This window comes from Sturnira hondurensis, unplaced genomic scaffold (assembly GCF_014824575.4).
Source record: "Sturnira hondurensis isolate 20B ecotype Veracruz unplaced genomic scaffold, ASM1482457v3 Scaffold0017172, whole genome shotgun sequence".
Classification (NCBI taxonomy): Eukaryota; Metazoa; Chordata; class Mammalia; order Chiroptera; family Phyllostomidae; genus Sturnira; species Sturnira hondurensis.
This window is the reverse complement of record NW_028089803.1, coordinates 524,703-534,084: the sequence shown is the minus strand read 5'-3', so window position 1 is coordinate 534,084 and position 9,382 is coordinate 524,703. Positions and strand designations below refer to the sequence as shown.

Below are 9,382 nucleotides of genomic sequence, written 5' to 3'. Positions count from 1 at the left end.
TCCACTGAGCTACACCAGCCAAGGCAGAATATAAATTTGTTAATACTGAACCCGACATAATTTGGAAATTAAGCATGGAGGAAATTTTAGTAATCATTTTTTCTTAGACTTTTAATGATAAAGCCCAAGCACTTGAATTTCAAGTTTTGGGCCTCAACCTTTAAGGCCAAAGATCTTGAGAGAGAAGGGCCCATGTTAATGGCTGTAATGTCGAACAGTAGAGACATTTGACAAAGGGAATTCATTTTAGTGGCACATTAATGAAGTATGAATTTGGCAAAAATAACTGAGAGGCTGACAAGTCAAAGGTTGAGGTGGTAATGGGCGGGATGTCTCTTGAATTATTAAAACTCCAGTTTTGATGATTTAGTAAAAGATATACTTAAGGCCATTACGAATAGAGCACTCAAAAATATCATTATATCAATCCTTTCAACTCTACTACTTAAATACTTCTTGAAATTATACCTTCTCTTACTTCTTATTACCTTTGTGCTACTTGAATAAACTATTATTGTATTCACTCCTTAATTAACACCCCACATATGTTATTTGCCATGTTCCAATTTGACACAAAGTAATTTTTCTAAAATACAAATGCTTAAAATTATATATGGCTGATGATGATATAAATTGCTTCTAGCTTAATGGACAACTATGTGATAATATCAAAATTAAAAATTCAGGAAATAATAAAGAATTTTACTTTTAAGAATGTATCTTATAGCTATATTCACTCATAAAAAATGAGTGCATGAAAATATGCATATCAGTGCAGTAGAGATAGAAAAGATTAAGGAAAAGCTAAAAAGCTGTCATAAAGGACTAGTTAAATCAGCTATAACATATTAATATGATGGAATTTATGTAGTCATGAAAATAAATAAAATAGGTCTGAATAAATAAATATGTTAGATTTAAATAAATGTTAGATTTATTTATTTGGGGGGAAAATAAATGAGGTATAGAATAGTATGTAGAAAAATATGTATAGAACGAGTGGAAGAATAAACAAGAAAGTGTTCACAGTGATTACTTCTCAGGAGGGATTAAGAAGAACCACTTGAAATGTTTGGTTTTCCCCTAAAATCAAGGAAAGGAAAAAGTTATGATATTTTCATAAGCTTATTCTTATTTAAATAAGATTTAAAACTGTGGATGATAAAAAGAACAGGCAAATACTGAAAATGTCAGACAGGAAAATATTCTGACTGATTAAATAAAGGATATGAGTATATTGAAATTTTCATGGCTATGTCATATTTCAATTCTTGTTGTCTCCTTTAATTTTATTATGCACAGCAATATTAACTTTTGACAAATATGATGTGATAAAAAATTATAAGCATATCCAGTGCAAAATATACATATTGTAAATTGTTCTTAAACATTTTGATGTTAATACAAAAAGAAAACAAATCACTATTAAGCTTTTTTCTGATTTACTGAAAGTTTATAAAAGTTTAGTTAGAAATCTATTCCATCCATAGTGCCATCAACTTTTATACTATTGTAATCTGATGTCTTATTGTAATATTCTCTACTCTTGCTTGAAGAATGTCATATTGTTTTAAAATATCAATGGTTATACCAAAATAAATTAACTACATATTACAAGTTAACAATTTTATAACAAAAATGCATATGATTTATTTTAAGTAATACATATTTTAGTTTAAATACTTTATTGTTTATGCCATTACAGTTGTACCAATTTTTCCTCCCTACCTCATGCACCCAGCATGCCCCCACTCCTACAGTCAATCCCCACACCATTTTTATGTCTGGGGTCATTTATATGTGTTCTTTTATTAATTCCTTTACCTTCTTTCAACACTATCCACCTTTCCCCTCCTCTTTTACAACTGTCAGTCTGTTCCATGTTTCTATACCTCTGGTTTGGTTATGCTCTTTAGTTTATTTTGTTCATTAGATTCACTCATAAGTGAAATCATAGGGTACTTGTCTTTCACAAACTGGCTTATTTCACTTAGCATAATAGTTTCCAATTCCATCTCTGCTATCACGAAAGGTAAGGATTCTTTTATTTACTGCTACATAGTATTCCATTGTATAAATGCATCACAGTTTTTTTTTTTTATCCACTCATTTACAGATAGGCACTTAGACTGTTTCCAAACTTTGGCTATTGTAAATAGCATAGCTGTGAACATAGGGGTGCATATATTCTTTTTAATTGGTGTTTTGGGATTCTTAGGATATATTCACAACAGTGAAAACACGGGGTCAAAAGGCAGTTTCATTTTTAAATTTTTGAGGAAACCCCATACTGTTTTCCACAGTGGCTGCACCAGTCTGCATTCCCACTAACAGTATACTTTCTCCACATTCTCTTGAGCACTTGTTGTTTATTGATTTATTGATTATACTCATTATGATAGGTGTGAGGTAATATCTCACTGTGTTCTAAATTTGCATTTCCCTGATGGCTAGTGTTATTGAGTGTTTTTTCATATGCCTATGGACCATCTTTATGTCCTCCATAGAAAAGTGTCTATTCAAGTCCTTTTTCCATTTTTTTATTGGATTATTTGTCTTTCTGGTATTGAGTCTTAGAAGTTTTATATATTTTAGAGATTAAATGCTTCTCCAAAGTATTGTTGGCAAGTATGTACTGCATTTTCATTTTGATGATTTTTTAGCTCTGAAACTTTTTAACTTTTATGTAGTCCATTTATTTTTACCTTTGTTTCCCTAGCCCTACAATATATATCACAAAAATACTGCAACATAGTGTATTTAAAATTTTACTGCCTATCTTTTCCTCCAAGGATTTTATGGTATAATGACTCATACTTAATTATTTTATCCATTTTTAGTTTCTTCTGGTGTATGGTGTAAGGTAGTGGTCTAATTTCTTTTTTTTGCATGTACTGTCCAGTTCTTCCGATATTGTTTATGCAAGAGGCTGACTTCACTTCATTGTATGCTCTTGCCTCCTTTGTCAAATGTTAATTGATCATGAAGATGTAGGTTTATATCTGAACTCTCCATTCTGTTCCATTCTTTTATATGCCTATTCTTATGACAGTACCAGATTGTTTTGATTATAGTGGCCTAATAGTAGAGTATGATATCAGGTAGTGCAATGTCCAACTTTCCTCTTCTTGCTTAAGGTTCCTGAGACTCTTTGGTGTCTTTTATGGATCCATATATATTTTTGGAATATTTCTTCTAGATCTGTGAAACATGGCATTGGAATTTTAATGGAATTTGTGTTCAATTTATAGATTGCTTTAGGTGTTATGGACATTTAATGAAGTTACTTATTCCAATCCATGAACAGGGTGTATGCTTCCACATATTAATATTTCATCAATTTCTTTTTACCGTGTCCTATAGTTTTCCAAAAACAGGTCTTTTTAAATTTTATTGTATTCTTCAATTACTGTTGTCTCCATTTTTCCTTATTACTCTCCCTTGCCCAGCCCACACTACCCCTCAGTTTAAATTTTTTTTTTACTTCCTTGGTTAAATTTATTCCTAGGTACTTTATTTATTTATTCTTTGCTGTTGTTGTTGCAATAGTAAATGGGATGGTTTTCTCAGTTTTTCTTTCTGATAGTTAATTATTGGTGCATAAAAATGCCATCAATTTCTGAATATTGACTTTGTATCTCACTACCTTGCTGAAATCACTTATTAGGTCAAACAGTTTTTGATGAAGCCTATAGGGGTTTCTATGTAAATATCATGTCATCTGTGAATAATGACAGTTTTACTTCCTCCTTTTTCATTTGAATGCCTTTAATTTCTTCTTCCTCTCTGATTACTCTGGCTAGAATTTCCAGTACTATATTGAAAAAAATGGAGAAAGATGACAACTTATTCTTGTTCCTGATCTTAAGGAAAACACTTTCAGTTTTTGCCCAATGAGTATGATGTTAGCATAGGTTTTTTGTATATGGCCTTTAGTATGTTAGGTTGTGCTTCTACTCCCACTTTGCTTATTATTTTTAACATAGATAAGTGCTAGACTTTATCAAATGCTTTTTTCTGCATCTATTATTTGATCATGTGATTTTTGACTTTTTGTTTATGTGATATGCCACCTTGATTGATTTGCAAATATTGTATATATTAGTATACTTGTATACTACTATATAATCTACCTTTTCAAATGATCCATGTGCACTTGAGAAAAATATGTATTCTGTTGCTTTGGGTAGAAATGTTCTGTCAATGTCAATTAAATACTTTTGATCTAGTGTGTCATTTAAGGTAGCTCTTTCCTTGTTGATTTTTATTTGTAAGACCTATCCATTGGTGAGAGTGGGTTATTGAAATCCCCTTCAATGACCATATCACTGCTGATATCTTCAAAAAAGTTCTCCAAAATGTTCTTTATATAGTTAAACACTCCTATATTGAGTGCAGCTAAGTTTACAAGGGTTATGTCTTTTTGTTTTGTTGACCCCATTGGTATTATGTAGTGACCACCTTTTTCTCTTGTTATGGCCTTTGTATTAAAGTCTATTTTGTCAGATATAAGTATTGCTATCCCAGCTATTTTTCTTCTCCATTTTCATGGAATACACTTCTATACTCCTTTACTTTCAACCTATGTAAGTCTTTTGATTTGAGTGGGTCTCATTGAGAGCAAATGTATGGGTTGTGTTTTTTTATTCAATTAGTTACCCTTTGTGTTTTGATTGGAGAAATTAATTCATTTATAATTAAGGTAATTATTGATAGGTACTTATTGCCATTTTTCCCTTTGTTCTTGTGTTCCTCACTCTAGTTCCTCTTCTTCTTAAATGAAACTCTTTAGTATCTCTTGCGATGCTGGTTTGGTGAAAATGTACTCCTTTATTCTATTTTTTTTGTTGTTTTTGTTTTGGTCTCGGAAGCTTTTTATTTCACCATCTTCTTAAAATGAAAGCCTTACTGGATAGAGTAGTCTTGGTTGAGGTCCTTGCTTTCCAGTATTTGGAATACTTTATGCAAATTCCTTCTGGCTTATTGTGTTTCCATTGAGTAATCAATTGCCAGACTTATCAGAGCTTCTGTTGTAGGTAACCAACTGCTTCTTCCTTGGGGCCTTTAAGATGATCTCTTTGTCTTTTAAATTTTTCTATTGTAATTGTGATGTATCTTAGTATGCATCTCTTTGGATTCATCTTGATAGGACTTTGTGCTTCCTGAACTCATGTGACTTTTTCCTTTACAAGGTTAAGAAAGTTTTCTGTCATCACTTCTTCAAACAGGTTTTCTATTCTTTGCTCCCTTTCTTCTCTTCATGGTATCCCTATTAAGTGAGTATTATTACATTTCATGTTGTCCCAAAGCTTCCTGAAACCATCTCATTCTTTTTAAGTCTATTTGTTCCTTTTTGTAGTTATGACTGGGTGCTTCTTTTTTCTACATTGTCTTCCAAATCCCTGATTTAATTCTCTACTTTGTCTAGCCTGCATTTAATTCTTTCTAGTGTATTCTTCACAGTAGATATTGCATTCTATGTTTTCTACTGGCTCTCATTCATAGTTTCTTTGTACTTTTCATACTGACTTAGTTCTCACCAGCTCCTTGAACATCCTTATGACTGTTACTCTAAATTCTATGTCTGATAATTTGCTTGCCTCAACTTCATTTAGCTCTCTTCCTGGGAATTCCTCCTTTTCTTTCATTTGGAGGTGTTTTTGTTGTTGTTGTTGTTTCACCATTTTAGCTCTATGTATTTGTTTGTTTCTGTGTATTAGATAAATCTTCTTTGACTCCCTGTCTTCTGGAGTAAGTAACCTTCTGTGTTAGGAGTCCTGTGGAACCCAGTGGGTCAGCCTTCTTGATCTCCTGAGCTGGATGTTCTAGGAATGCCCTGTGGTTGGCTTATGTGGGCTTTCCTATTTTATTCGGGTCGTGATTTTTGTTGGCCCCTTGGTTAGTGGGATCTCCACTGAGAGGCTGAACCCCCTCCTCATCTTGTGCATTGTTGTATGGGTGCTAACAGAACAAAGCAAAACAACAAAAACAAAACTAACACAAGCAATACCTGCCCCACTCCCCCAACAACAACTGCAAAATCAATGACAAAAGAGCAAGGAATGATACAAGTGGAAAGAGCAATAAAATAGTATAGAAAGTAGGGAGAAAGAAAAAAGGCTACGGGAAGACAGAAGGAAAGAAAAGAGATTATGAGAGCAGAAAAAGAAGCTAACTTATATGAGCAATGAATAGAAAGAGGAAAACAGGAAAAGAGACAAAGAAAGAGAGAGAATAACACAATTAAGAAAGGAAATGAGAAAGGAAAAATGGAATAAACAAAAGGAAGAGTAAAATAAGAGATATGAAGAAAAATATAACAACAAAAATAGAGGAGGGAAAAGGAAAAATAAAATAACGAAAAAGAAAAAATAACAAAAATAATGAAAAGGAACAAAGTGGAATTTGTCTCAGCAGAGATTAGTGTTTACCAGCTGGGTTCTCCCTCTGATATGAGTCTGATGTTATCTGAGGTTGGTATAAGCCAGTGCCAGGTGCTGTCTACATCTAGCCCCCAGCAACCTGTTTGAAACTGCAAGTGATCTACAGTTTCTGGCTCTTTCCTCTGGGCTTGGCTTCACACAGGATGGACCAAGCTACACTGCAAATTTACCCTTTATCAGCACAGGTCCAAGGGAGTGTCAGAAAACATCCTTAGGCACCTTGGGATCTGCCTCTGCCTGTCATTGCATGTAGATCTGCTGTCAGTCTTATCTAGTCACTGATCCATCTGTTTTGGAGAAAACTTCAGGTGGAATTAGGGAAATGGGGCCCCTGGATCTTCTGTGGGAGATGCCTTTAGACTTCAGGGAAGATGATGGGTGTGTTCCCCTGACCTTGAGCCATTTATCTGAGTCTGTCTGTAATTATGTCTCTGAACTCAGCAGGACTGAGCTCCTACCAGGATAGTGCATGGGGCCTCTAGAGCCCAGATTTTGGATCTACTGGAAACCAGGAGGGTGTTTCTGTGGTTCTCCCATGAAAAACAAGCACTGTCTTGTTCCTGGGAAAGTGTATGGATTGGGTACAACCTAAAGTCAGTCTCTGACACCCTCTGAGTATGCAAATGTTACTGTTTCCTCAGCTGAGGTTAAGATGCAGGGTGAGATAAAAGAAAGAGAAAAGAAAAAAGAAAAGAAAACAACAAAAGCAAACAAACAAAAATGAGATTCAGGGTGAGGCAAGCAGGATTCCAGAGGGTGGAGGCAGCAGTATCCCACAGGGTGGGATGATTGCTTTTCTTCTGAGAGGGGCTTGTTCTTCTCAAGAATGATAGCTACTGTAGGATCAAGGTATGTCCTAGCACAGAAATCCCCACAGCTGCTCCCCTGTGGGGAGATATATTTCCCCAGTGTCTCCCACTGCAGACTCTCCTTCACTCAAGCCCATAGTGAGTGGCTGTGAACACAAAACCTATGCTTTGGCTCCTTTAAGGAAGAAAATTGTGTTTTTTTATCTCCAGGGTTTGCTCTCTCCCCAGCATTCAAAAACCACATGACCTTTCACTGCTGGATGCTGTGTGGGCAGCTGATCCCAGCACTGGTACAGCTCCACACTTGGGAGCTTGGTTTTTGGTCCAGGCTTCTCTCCTCTCAGCAGGGAGCTCCTACAGTTGTGCCAGTAACCTCAGACTGCCACCCATGAGAATAGAGCCATCCCCTTTCATGTCCCCACCCTTCCTACTGGTTCATTTCTGGCTGTGCTTGGTTAAATTTCTCTTTTTCAGGTAGTTGATATGGACACTGGCTGACAGTGTCCACGTCATAATGGACGAAATGAGACATTCACACAGACTACCAAGTCCAGTGGAGGAAAAGGGAGAGCATGGCTTTTACTTCAAGGGGAGCAAAAGCCACAGCCCTTGCCATGACCGATCCTTATTGGGTTTCTCGGCACTATGTGGTGGTCCTCATTTTCTATGCACAGGTTGATTTAGGAGCCAATGCTGCTAATCACATCACAGAAGAGGGATATTTGAAAATGAAAAGGCAAAAGTAGTTGAATGGGTTACACTGGTCCTCGGAAGGTTTAGCATAGATTTTAGGAAGTTATTTTGCAGTAAATGTTTGCCACTGGGGACTGGGTCCATGCCAGGCAGAATGGTCTCCTACAGGTAGTTTTGGCTATTTATTTTGGGTTGCTTGTCCCCTCTTTAGTTTTATTTCTAGTTTGGTTCTATGAGGGTGTATGAGAAAGACCCTCCTACTCTGCTGTCATCTTGCAACCCTCTGTTTTAAGTAATATTTAAAATATTTAAGTCTAAGATGTTTGTAATTGCTATAAGTAAAGATAATTCAAGAAAACTAAAATATTTTGAAGTATGAGGTCTAACAAAATAAATCTAATATCCATTTCAAAAAATTCTTCATATGGAAATCTTATTTAAAATGTTTGTTAAATTCACAATGTTCTAATAGTTTATTTGCATTTGGGTGTATTTTTTGCAATTGACATTTTTTAGTGTTAAAGTACAAAAACAACTGGAACAAAAAGTATATTGTAAAATATTGGTAAATCTGTTGAAATTTAATCTTACATATTCACATGAGCTGTTTGAGGAAATTGCAGTCACAGTTGCAGCTCAGCGCTGTTCAGCCTCAGCTCCTGGCTCAGGGCTGCTCACTCTGGCCCAGGAACAAGTTGGACAGGAAGCCACGCTGCAGCGATGGCTCTTGAAGATACCAGAAAGACACCTGTGGAACTAGAGACGGCGATTCACCAAATCAGAATTACTCTAACCAGCTAGAACTAAAGTCTTTGGAGAATGTGTGTACTGACTTGATCAAAGACACAAAGGAAAAGAATCTCATAGCGAAAGGACCAATTTGGATATCTACCAAAACTCTGAGAATCACTACAAGAAAAACTCCCTTCAGGAAGGGTTGACTTGGGATTGATTTCAGATGAGGATCCACAAGCGACTGACTCATAGACTTGTATAGCCCTTCTGAGATTATTAAGCAGATTACTTCCATCAGTATTAAGCCATGAGTTGATGTTGAAGTCACCATTGCAGATGCCTAAATCAATCTTTTTAATAAATTGACTACCAGTTGTTAATCTATCTATCTATCTATCTATCTATCTATCTATATATATATATTCACATGAAGATGTATGAATGTAGTTCAATCTCACCCATCCTGTGCTTTAGTTGCTGTAGCATACCTTTTTCTAACTCAAGAGATTTTCTTGATCCACTACTCCTCCTCTATTAAAAGTGTTGAAATGCTAAAAATTAAATTTCATACCCAACTTTGAAGCTAGGGACAGCCATGTGATACCATGCAGAATTCACTAAAACAAGGATGAGTGCCACAAAGCACAGGATGGGTGAGAAGAAAGAGAATACGTGTTCCTTCAGGCATATTGAGCTTTATCA

At 35.4% G+C, this 9,382-nt stretch overlaps 1 pseudogene; it reads left to right on the top strand.

Moving 5' to 3' along the window:
• The first annotated feature begins 8,665 nt into the window (after positions 1-8,665).
• LOC119001770 (40S ribosomal protein S20-like) lies at positions 8,666-9,060 on the top strand (annotated as a pseudogene).
• Positions 9,061-9,382: the final 322 nt, after the last annotated feature.